Source organism: Lepus europaeus, chromosome 18 (assembly GCF_033115175.1).
Source record: "Lepus europaeus isolate LE1 chromosome 18, mLepTim1.pri, whole genome shotgun sequence".
In the NCBI taxonomy this organism is placed as follows: domain Eukaryota; kingdom Metazoa; phylum Chordata; class Mammalia; order Lagomorpha; family Leporidae; genus Lepus; species Lepus europaeus.
The window spans coordinates 35,698,580-35,710,921 of NC_084844.1; positions in this window are offsets into that span (position 1 = coordinate 35,698,580).

A 12,342-nucleotide genomic window follows, 5' to 3' on the forward strand; every position below is an offset into this window, starting at 1 on the left:
CTGCATCCTCTCTTGGCTCTGGTCTCTTCCTGGAGGATACTCACCCTGTCTCTTGCCAGGCCTGGGTTGGTAGCTAGGCACCTCTTCAAAGCCAGTTGTCTCTTTGCATCTGCCAACAAAAGAGGAAGCAGCAAAGAGCTGAGGGGGCCTACACTACTCCCCTCTCACCACAACAGCAAGGCCAGAAGCAAGGTAGGGATAAGGTCAAACCAGTGCCAGTACTGATACCCGGGAGGCCCAGAAATACAGCATCAGAGAGCAGAGCTGCTTTCTCAAACTTGGCACCACTGGGGTGAGTGTTGACATGGTGGTTAAGATACCACTTGAGACTCCCACATCCAATACTGGATGTGGGATGCCTGGTTCAAGTCCTGGCTCTGCTCTCAATTCCAATTTCCTGCTAATGCAGAACCTAGGAGGTAGCTCAGGCAATTGGGTTCTTGCTACCAAACGGGAGACCCAGACTGAGTTCCAGGATCCTGCATGTGGCCTGGCCTAGCAACAGCTATTATGGGCATTTGGGGAATGAATCAATAGTTGGTAGATCTCTCTACATCTCTGTATCTCTGTATCTCTCTCTCTCTGCCTTTCAAGTAAAATGGAAAATTTTTAAAAAGAGGGGCAGGTACTGTTGTATAACAATTGAAGCCACTGTTTGAGATGCCCACAGCCCATGTCACAGTTCCTGGGGTTCAGTCCTGGCTTCCATGCCTCTGACTCAGCTTCCTGCTAATGTGCCTGGGAGGTTCCTAGCACTTGGGCTCCTACGACGTTCATGGGAGACCTGGACTGAGCTCTAGACTCCTGGCTTCAGCTTTGCCCAGCCCCAGCTGTTGTGCCCATTTGAGGAGATCCCTCTCTCTCCCTTTCTCTATCATTCTATGTTTCAAACAAACAAAAACCTTAAAAAAAAGAAAAAAAAGACTAGGGCTAAGCAGTTGCCAGGATGAGACTTGCCCTGCCCAGAGCCAGCCTGGGGCAGGCACCCTCTTCTTGGCCTGGGGTCTAGGAATGGGCTATGGAAAGTGCAGCTCCGATAGCACCGCAAAGAACCAGGTAGGAGGCAAAGAGGGAGCAGCAGTCAGAGGGGTCCTCTCCCAGTTCAGTCCATCCTCCCTCCCCTAAGTATTTGTTCTCTTCTCCTATACTTTTTTATGCAATCAGTCTGCTTCCTTCCTGTGATCAATTTTGAAATTTACCCATTTTCCAGGTCAGCACCAGAAAAGCTGAAGCCAGTTAAGGACAGCCCCTTCTCCAGCGTGCAGCTGAGTTACTCAGCAAAGCTCTGCAGGGAGTTTACAAGCGCAGCCGGCACAGGTGCGTCAGCAGGCGCGCTCATGCCAGCGCCCATACTTGTCAGTCTCAATGCACTGGATACCCAGTGAATGCTTTTGCCATTACTTCTTCACTGACAGCTGTCCTGTGAGGTGGAACAGTTATCTGTGGACAACAAGGCTCAAACAGGTTATGGTCCGACCTCAGAACATTTATACACTGGTGATTCTCACAGCGTGGCTCTGAACATCGCCTCAGAACTTTCTAGAAATGCAAATCCTCAGCTGCACCCCCAGACCTGCTGCACTGAAACCCTGCGGGTGGAGCCCAGAGGTCACCTCTGGGTGCTCCGAGCATGCCCAGATTTGAACACCACTGCCCTGCACTCCCTCACCCATTCAAAGACCAAGGTGAGTGAAAGTAGTGGCATTTTTCTCTTGTGGCTGGAAACCCAGTCTGGAAGGCAGAAGTCTACTCAGAATTCAGAACAGCTTTTGATCCAGTTGCCCTGAAATCGTTGTGAACAAAGTCAGAAAGGGTCGAGGAGACCAGTGAGGGCAGAGGCAGGTGATGGCATCACAGCGTCATTCCAGGGACACAACAAGGACCAGTGGCAGTTGACACTTGCACCGAGGGACAGCCAGCAGGCCAGCGCAAATGTGGCAGCAGGTGTCCACAGCGGAGCCTCAGGGCCGGGCCCAGCTGGATCTCAGTGGTGTGGAAGCTGGCCTATCAGCTCAGTACGTCTCACAAAACTGGCAGGGATGGCAAATATGCAAAATAACGGAATGGAGACCCAAAATGATTTGGATTGGCCAGACACAGACTGAACTACAGAATACAAGCCACAGACACCACACCCAGTTAGCATAGGCTTTTCACAGCCCAGGTGCACCTGCCAGGGTGGAGGGATCAAGAAGGAACTAAATTCCAACCTGCATGCCACTCACTCCTACCAGAAGAATATGAGCCTTTTTTCTTTTTTTTTTTAATTAAAATGTTTTAAGACACATAAAAATTGTACAATGGGCACTATGTACAGTTTTGATACATGTGTACATGGTGTGCTGCCTATTCAAGATAAGTGTATCTATCTCCTCAAACATTTAACATTTCTTATGGTCAAAATATCCAAAATCCTACCTTCTAGGCTTTTTTGGATAGAGAAACACAAAGTGTATAATGTTATCTGTAGTCACCCTACTGCGCAATGGGACACCAGAATGTCTTACTCTTACCTGTATTTAGTACCTGTAATTAACCTTTCCCTGGCCCTCTATCTCCACTTCCCTCTCCACCCACTGGTAACCATCATAGTACTTTCAGCCTTTAAGATCACTTTCATTTCATTTTAATTCTTTTAAAGATTTTCTTTATTTATTTGAGAGGTAGAATTACAGACAGTGAGAGAGAGACAGAGAGAAAGGTCTTCCATCCGTTGGTTCACTCCCAAATGGCTGCAACAGCTGGAGCTACGCCAATCCAAAGCCAGGAGCCAGGGGCTTCTTCCTGGTCTCCCATGCGGGTGCAGGCACCCAAGCACTTGGGCCATCTTCCTGCTTCCCCAGGCCACAGCAGAGAGCTGGATTGGAAGAGAAGCAGCCAAGACTAGAACCAGCACCCATATGGGATGCTGGCGCTGCAGGCAGAGGATTAACCTACTGCGCCATGGCACCGGCCCCAAGATCACCTTCATTTTAGACATGTCATGAGAGATCACATGACACTGTCTTTCTGCGCTCCGCCTATTTCACTTAATCTGATGAGGCCCAGTTGCAGCCATGCTGTTGTGAACACAATAGCATCTTTTTGACGGTGAGTAGTCTCCCACCATGCCCATGCACCACATTTTCTGAACCCTTTCAACAGTGGAGGCACACTTAGGCTGTTTCCATTTCTTGCCTACTGGGGACAGTGCTACAGCAAACATGGGAATGCAGCTGTCTCTTCAACAACCCCATTTCATTTCCCTTGGATTGCAGACCCAGGAGTGGGATTGCTGGATCATATGGCCATTCTATTTTCAGTTTTTAGGAACTTCCACGCTGATTTCCATAATGGCTGTACTTTTACATTCCTACCAACCGTGTGCAAGGACCCCTTTGCTCCACATCCTCACCAGGACTTGTTATCTTTTGTCTGTTTGCTAATAGCCAGTCTAACTGGAGTGAACGGATATCTCACTGTAGTTTTGATTGGTATTTCCCTGTTGATGAGTGACACTGAGCATTTTTCTGTTGCATTTGTGTGTCTTCCTTTGAGAAATGTCTGTTTAGATCTACTGCCTATTATTAAATTGGATCATTTAGATTGGTTGTTTCTTTGCAGTTGAATTATTTGACTTCCTTCTATATTATGGATATTAACCCCGATTAGGTGCATAGCTTGTAAATACTCCCCTCATTCTGCACTTTGGCTCTTCACTCTCTTGAATGTTTGCTTTGCTGTGCAGAAACTTCATTTTTTTAAGTTTTTATTTATTTATTTTCATTTTATCTTAAGGGAAAAGAGAAGGAAAAGAGACAGAGAGATCTTCCATCTGCTGGTTCACCCCCCCAAAAGGCTGTAACAGCCAGGGCTGGGACAGGCAAAAGCCAGGAGACTGGAACTCCATCAGGGTTTCCCGTGTAAGTGGCAGGGACCCGAGTAGCTGAGCCCCCACCTGCTGCCTCCCAGAACGCAGATGAGCAGGAAGCTGGAATCGGAAGTGGAGCTGGGACTTGAACCCAGGCCCTCTGATATGGGATGGAGCTGCCTCAAGCCGCGGATTAACCGCCGCCTGCCCCCTCGCCTGCTCTCTCCAGGTAAGTTGTGAGCCAAGGAGCTGCTAGTTCCCTTTAGCTTGAGGTGCATTTCTGGAGGATTCCTGACTAGGAACCCAGAGGCTGGCTGAGGAGAGGCCATAACCCCCCTGGGGTGGCCTGGCCCTCATTCCTCAAGTGGGAACCACCGGGGACCAACTGCCGCCCTGGGCTCAGCTGGCGTCCTGTCTGCCGCAGGGACGGTCCTCGCAGCTGCACAGCCAAGTCTGCCTCACTCCCCACCCAGCTGAAGGGGGAAGGCGGGTGCCCCTCCTCTGCCGGCGGGTGAGGGGAGGGCACGGGGGTGCGGGCCCAGCCTCCACAGCAGCTGTGGCAGGTGGGGAGGGCACCGTGACCCTTGGTCCACCTCCCTCTGCTCCCAGCACAACGCCCTGTGTGTCTGTATTTGTGTGTCACCCAGCAGAGATTCACTGAGCACCTGCCGCAAGCCAGGCCATGTTCTAGCAGCAACGAAACAACAGTGAACAAAACAGCTCTCACTGGCCAGTGAGGAGACACAATGCCCACAGATAAGTAAGTAGGGCAGTCACAGCACGTCAGATGCTAACAGGGACAACAGAGGGAGGCAGGAGGAGCCAGCAGAGGGGGTGAGAGGGCCTTGCCCAGGGTCGGAAAGAAGGGGAGGAGCCAGGAAGAGAGTGACTAAGCGACTGGCAGGCTGCAAGAAGTGGCAGGTGTGACCTCTGCGGGGGAACGGGGCGACACCTGAACTAAGGAGGAGGATGACTTAGAACAGTGCCAAGCCCCATGTTCCGCTTCCCAGGCTGATCCTTCACCCCCCACCCCGCCCCTACAGAGCCTGCCCTGGGCTCTCTCAGATCCGGTTTTCCCTGCCTGTGAATGGGAGGGAAGGGAAATGACCCCCCAGCCCGGCTGGGGGATGGGGAGAGGGACGATACCTCTGTGTGATGGCAGAGATGTTGCCCAAGGCCACAGTCCGGTCCCCAGGGTGCTGATGGAGGCAGGAAGCAGAGCACCTGGGAAGTCAGGCAGGCCCTGAGGGAGGGGCCTGGTGCAGGTGAGTTTCCACCAGGGAGGAGGGGGTGTGGGGTGCAGAAGGTCTGGAATACAGGGGTGCTGTCCAGGGGGACCTGGGGAGCCCTGGGCATCTCTGGGGTCAGGGAGCAGGGCCTAAGGACAAGCCACTCTGAAACCCCAAACCAGCCTGAGGCTCAGGCTCAGCCCAGGGCAGGGCCCAGCCTTGACACCAGCAAAGGCAAGGCAAGGCCAAGGGCAGCGCATGGCACTCCTGAAGATGGCATTGTTGGGGAGGGGGAAACTGCACCAGACACGGCCCCATGGGAGGCACTGGGGGAGGGGCATTGGGGGCGGGAAAGCCTCAGACACAAGTGTTGGAGGGAAAAGAGCAACCCCCGGGCTCTGTTTAGACAAGCGAGGCCGCTTGTGCCCCTGCCTCTTTCCATGTTGCTGTCCCTGGAAAACTGACCCAGGAGAGCACTGGAAACTGAGGGCTCCCAGCCCCACAGCAGTTCCCTCCTCACCTGCAGAGGTGGTGAGGTGGTGATGTGACGCCCCCCGCAAGAGGACATGAACCTGCAGGCCCACAGCCCAGCTCAGGAAAGGCTGGACTAGACACAGGCCCTGCCACCGCCGCCCCCGAGTGGCCAGGCCAGGGAGGCTGGGGCTTGTGACTCCAAAGGAGGCCCTGCAAGAAGTCAGTCTCTCTCCTCCCCAACCCGGCCCCTCCACCCTCCACCCTCCTGGACGGCACTCAGGCCTCCCTGAGAGAGCCTCCTGATGCAGACGGAGCTCACACATTATCCTAAGCTGGGGACAGTGTCCCCTTGCCCACACGACCCCCAGGTTCCGGCCCCTGGGGCTGGGGAATGCTCCCCCATCTTGTCAGGTCCCCTCATCTCACAGCGTTCTCACTGAACCTTGAGCAACCCAGCTGTGGCAGGAACCTGTTCCCGACTTCAATCCCTGGCCCGTGAGCCGGTGCCAGCAGATGGGCGTTACCGGACCCCAGGAGGAGACACTAGCGGGAGGAGGCACCCTGGGGACAGGAGGGGGAGGTGACAGCCCACAGCCCTTGCTTCCCACCTCGCGAGGACTCACTGTGTCACTGTCTGGGGCAACCCTGGGAGGTGCCCGCCGCGCTCCGCTGGGACCTGGCGGAGCTCCGGGAGCGGTGTTGACCGGACAGGTGGGGACGCTGCCCCGTCCGCTGTGAAACCAAAGGGGTCACAGAACACAGCAGGCTCGCGGCCTCCCCGCGCCGGGCGGCGGCCCAGCCCTCTGCAGGTCACTTCACAGGTAGGGAAGCGAGGGCCGAAGCCGCACAGCTGGGCTCTGAACCCAGGTGTCTCTGGTTGCACAAAGTGCACGCTTTCACTCAGCAGGACCTCGCCAAGCACGACCGCGGAGACGCGCAGAGCGGGCGGAACCCCGGAGACAGGCAGCCAGGCCGGCGGGCGCCCTGCCTTAAATCCGCCCGGCGGCAGGGGCCGGGGCTCCGCGCCGCCGCCCGACGCCCAGACCCCAGGTCTGACCGACCCCAGACCCCCACCTAGCGGTGGGAAGGAGCCACTGCCTGCGCGGCCCATGCAGCTCACAGGCCCCTGGGTAGCAGAAGGGTCCCGGGCAAACACGGTTCTGCAAGCAACGCACGCCCCTCCCTGAGGGCAGGTTCCCCGCAGGAGGCCCCCCCCAGCGCGTGCGCACTGCTGTGCCTTCCCTCTGGCTCTCCTTGCGGCAGCTCAGCCACAGACCCCCCAGCCCCAAGTCATGGGCCCCCTGCGGCCACCCCAGTCTAACCCTTCCCCGCAGTCTAGGCCGGATTCCTAGGACTCAGCCAGCCTGTCACCCCAGAAGGGTATCCTTCGGGGCAGGAGGGGTCACCCCTCCCCGGCAGGATCAACCCCGGCTCTGCCTCTGGGCCGACGAAATAGCACCTCCAGGTCACCCTCTGAAGGGGCAGGAAACAGCGCACGCAAGCCCATGAGCTAGGTACTAGAATCTCCGCGGGGGAGGGGGCCAGAAGTGGGAAGCTGACCCCAGATCTCTCTGTCACTGACTGCACCTCACCCAAGAGGGCGGAGTGCCAACGAGGAGCTCCCTGGAGAAGCAGCCAGTGGGCTGAGTTTTGAAGGAAGGCAGGAAAGGGTGTTGCAGGTGGAGGGACGAGCAGGCCCTGAGGCAAGGTCACCAGGATTAACCCGGAGCTGGCCAGTGCGGTGGTACCCTGGGATGGGAGGCAGGCGGGTGGCCAGAGGCAGGACCCACGCAGGCCCCACTGCCAGAGGAGTGTGCACTTGACCCCAGAGCAGTAGAAAGCCTGTGGCAGGAATGTTCTCTGCTGCACAGGAAACAGTGGATCGCAGGCATGCGAGGAGGCCCCCCCAAGGGTCAGGGACAGAGAGCCTTGCCCTAGCCTGGAGAGTGGGCCAGGCTGAGGCCGCAGAGGCCAACTGGTACAGACCGCCTGGGGAACAGAGAATCACCCAGCACAGCAGTTAGAGGGGCAGCTGGGAAGGGCTGGAAACTTCTAGAGAGACCAGTCCTCAGGCAGGACACACACAGAGGCCCAAGGCCCTCTGGAGCGCTCTGCAGCAGACCCCAGACAGACACGGGGCAGGGGCTTCCAGGCGAGAGCCTGGGTGGGAGAACCCTGGAGGGACAGGTGTGAGCCCTGCTTCCGAAGGATGCCATTCCTGCATTCTTTCATTCAGCAAATGCTGCCCCTGCCACTTCCATGTGTTAGCAGTGTCAGCTTTGGGGAACCAGCCATGAGTCAAATGGACAACAGCCCCCCTTGACGAGAGAAGACAGTGACTGTGTAACAGTCAGAAACCTTAAACAAACACATCCCCTCCAAAGACGGGGAATGGCCGCACGTAGGGGTGGGACAGGACAAGGCTTGGCCCCAGCCAATCAGGGACAAGAGGGAGCCTCAGAGCCTTGACAGTAACCCTGGCTTCTGCACGGGGGTCTTCGTGCAGGCATTCCACGGTGTTGTGCGCTGGTGTGTGTTGAAGTATGTTTCTCTGTATGTGTACCGAGTGTGTGTGTGGGCAGGGAGGGTGTGTGGACATCTGTGTGTGGGGGGGTAGGTGTTGGTGTGCCCATGCCTGGGTCATGTGCCAGGCATTGTCTGTGGGGTGTCTGTGTGTGTGTGTGTGTGTGTGGGGTGACTACTGGGTAACTTGTTCAGAATTCAGAGGTTTCCCAGAACACAAGATAGCAGTCCTAAAACCTGACCCACTGTGGGCAAATTTGGACCGCGGTGGGAGCCGCAGCCTGCAGGGGTAGACAACAAAGAACTGAGCAGCCAGTCCAAGGCTAACCAAAGACCAGCCGGAGACAGCCTCCCGCGAGGCCGGACCCAGACTCTGAGGCCTAGGAGCTGCAGAGCAGGAACCCTCAGGGCTTCTGGACAGAGCAACCCATGCGTGGGGGCAGCCAGACCTCGGGGTGACCCTGTGATCTACTTAGCAACTCTGCGGCCTTGGGTGGGTCCAAGCCTTGGTTTTCTCCTCTGTGAGATGGAGATCAGCACCCCGACTGCCTGCTCCGCCCTGAGAACCAAGTAAGAAAAGAGTGCACAGGGCTAGGTGTGCAGTGGAGGACGACAGCTCCTGTGGGCCGGGGCTGAGGACACCCCGTTCAAGAGCGAACGGGCCTGCAGCAGCTCAGATCACCCTCTGGGCCCGGTCACTGTTCACACGCCAGAATCCCCTGCCTGGCCAGCGGCCCCTGGCACACCTGGCTGGCCTTGGCCTGGTCTCCAGGACTCTGGCCCTGAGTCAGCCTTGCTGCTCCCAGGGACGCAGCTTCCGGCCGGGTCATCCAGGGCTCAGGACCCCGCCACAGAGGGCATGTGGCCCAGCCCCTTTGCCCTTTCCCAGGGAAGGCTGCGGCTCACCCATCATCACTTCATTAGTGTCCCTCCCCAAGGGCCGGGATTGAGAAAGAGCTGGGTAGGAGGAGGAGGCGGGTTAGGAAGCCCGATTTGTGTCCCCACTCCAGGTCCGCAGATGCCTGGCATCCTTGGAGCTGTGGCATTTCCGGACCACGGGGCCTCAGACTCTCACATGCGGCCTTGCGGCCTTCTACTGCAAAGTGGAGGAGATCGTCGGCCCTCCCCGGCACCCTCGCCTTTCCCCCACGCCAGCCCTGCCACGGGCACAGGGCCGACCCAGCGCCTCCCCTGGGCCTCAGGAGGTGGAAGCCCAGGTGGGCAGCGGGGGAGGGGGGGGGGCAGGAGCCTAAGCGGACTCTTCGGGAAGAGCGCTGGCCTTCGGGGCGTGCACTGCACCACCCAGCAGCCGTCAGTCCAGTCGGGCGCGGGGGGATCCCAGGCCACAGTCCCGGAGAGGACTCCCGAGGGCCCTGGCCCAGCCGGGCACACAGAAGGTGATGGGTCGGGGTTGGCGGCCAGGCCTCGCCGCTCCGGGAGTTGGCACTGCAGAAGAGGAGAGGACCCGACCCCCGCTTCCGGCGTTCCAGTCCAGGCGTCCGCAGCCCCCGGCCGGAGCGGCACTCCTGCGCTCCATTCTCCCCGTGGGTCCCTCGGTCAGCGCCAGCTCCAGCCTGGGCGGGCTGGGCGGCCGTGGCCCGGCCCCTGGCCTGGAGCGCCATCTCGTGGAGCCCGTGGGGAGTTGCCGCGGTCTGCGGGTTGTGGGGGCTCCAGGCTCGCCCCGGGCCGGCTAGCGACTGGCGAGGAGGAAAAGAGCGGCGGCTGTCGGCTCTGGGAATTCGGTACTCGCGGAGTGGGGTCGGGGTCCCCCGATCCACCGATTGAGGTGGGGGTCGATTTGCACCTCCAGGGGGCCTGTAAGGGACTCCAAGGGCAGAGGAGCCCCGCTGTGCCCGGACAGAGGCACTAATCTTTCAGCGCGCGGGGGTGGGCGCGGGGGGTGCAGCCTGCCTCACCAGGGTGCTCCCTGGAGGAGGAGCTCCCCTTTGCCGTGTCCCCAAAGCGCGCACGCGTCCCCCTCGGCTGCTGCCCAGCTCCTAGGGCACGGAGCGCTCGGGCACCTGCTGGACGCTCCTTGGCGGGCTGCTGCTCCGGCTTCTGGGGTCCAGGACGGTGAGGGAGGGGAGGACGTGGGGATGGGATTTGGGAGTCGGAGGGAGGCAGGCGCGGGGTTCACACCTCGGCCTCTGACCCTCTAGGAGCTGTCCCGTACCGGGTCCCCGAGTTCACGTGAGGCCGAGCCCACCCCTTGCTCCGCAGCCACCGCCCAGGAGAGGGCAAGGCCCGGCCACCACCGCCCGGGACCTCCTCCCGGTAACCCCAGAGGAAATGAGGCCCCCTGCGTCTGGGGGGCCGGGAAGTTTGGCCGCCAGGGGTCTCACGGTGCTCCCACCCACAGCCTCGGTCCTCTAGTCCCCCTGCCACTCCCATAGCCCCACAGGGACCCCGCGGTGCCCTCGCAGCCCCCACACCTGGGACACGCAGGGTCCCCCGGCGATGAGCGAGGTCCCTGGCGGCGACCCCTCAGCTCCCATCACCTCAGTGCTCGCCCACCACGCCGGCTGGGCCCGTCCAGGGCGCCCACCTCACCCCGCTCCCCGCCATAGGCCCTGAAGGGTTAAGGAGGCCTGGGGGCTCCGCAGCAGGCGAGGACGCGGGGCGCCTGGGCTAATTGGCGACCCCGGGGACAATGGGGACTGGCAGGCAGGGGTGGCTTAATTGGGCCTGGGAGTGGCCTGGCCTTTGTTTGGGACGAGGCCGTGTCGTCGGCCGTGGGCTCCCGTACCCGCACTCAGATTCGCAGCTGGGGCCCAGCGTAGAGCGCCGGGTGGGAGACTTGGGGAGGGGGCGGCTCCGCAAGCTGCACTCAAGGCCCCGGAAGACCCGGTCCTACCCGCGTCGCAGCTGCAACCACACGGCCGGAACGCACCGAAACGAGGCGGCGCCCGCGGCCGTCGCGGCCTCACCCGGCTCCGGCTCCGGGGCTGCTCCTCCCAGGGCCTCGGGGCCGTGCTGCCCCCTGGTGTCCGCAGCCCGGTCCGCAGGCCGCGGCCGACCCGCCGCCCGCGCCGCGCTCTGCCTCCCAGGCCTGCGGCGAGGGGAGGCGGCGGGAAGCCAGTGCGCACCCTCCCACCGCGCGCCCTCCGCTTTCTAGAGGCACGTTAGCCTAAAACGACGTCGAGTAAAAACCCGGTCCGCCTGTCTGTCCCCGCCCGGGCCCCTGGGTCCCCCTTCCTCCGCAGGCAGAGAGGCTGGAACCCATCTTCTAGAAGTCGGGACGGAATCTTCTGCACCCTCTCCTGCCCCAGCCGAGCGCCCCTCGCCAGTCCCCCACCCCCAGCCCTCGCCGCCCTGGCCGAGGAGGTGGGCACGATCCTTTCCTTGCAGACGTGATGGCGCTCGGAGGCTCCGGGATGGCGCGTGGCACCTCTAACTTCCCCTTCCTTCCATGCCACCATCCCTGGTGTTGCGTGGGGAGCTTCCACCGACCCCCGCCGTGCCCAGGTGGGCCGCCTTGCCCGGCCAGAGCGTCCAGGCTTAGGGAAGAGAGAACTAAGAGCAGGATGGGCTGCCCGCCTGGTGCCGACAGACGCAAGGGCGCGTGGAGGCGGCGCTGGCCCATCTCCCTCGCCCGCCACGCGCACCGGGGGCTGAACCCGCCGCGCCCCGGAGCGGCTCAGGTGGGCAGCGGGCCTTGCAGGAGTGGGTCACCGGGAAGGAGCAGCCCACGGCAGACCTCCACGGCAGCCACGCCCCTTATTATACAGGAGAAACTGAGGCGGGGAAGGACTGGCTTGCTGGCCATCCCAGCTTCCAAGAGGGATTTAGCTGATTTTCAAGAAGGAACTTTGATGCCTGACACGGGAAGTTCCTCTTCGAGGTTCAGAAGGCACAGGCAGTAGGGGGGAGTCGGGGGATCCGCGGCATTTGTGGGGGCCACAGCCAAACCTGTCCTCCGGAGGGAGAGATTTAGGCGAGGAGTACCCATTTTCCCAACCCGTCCACCCAGAGGCTTCGAAAGGGGATGAGTTTGCACTGTGCTGCCCCAGCAAAGGGACTCAGAGGCCCGGCCGCCTGCTGCGCTTGGCCCGGCTCCGGCGCCCAGGCGGGAGGTGCGCGAGCAGGGGAGCAGGGGCGGCCGGTGGCTAGCGAGCGGCCAGCAGAGGGAGCCCGGTGGCCCGGCCCGGCGCGCGCTGGGGGCACGCGGGGCGCGAGGCGGCGCGGCGCCTCCTCGCCCGGCCCGCGCCCCGCGCCGGCGCCGCCCGGCCTCGCCGCTCCGCTCGCGGCCCCGCCGCGCGGCCGCCC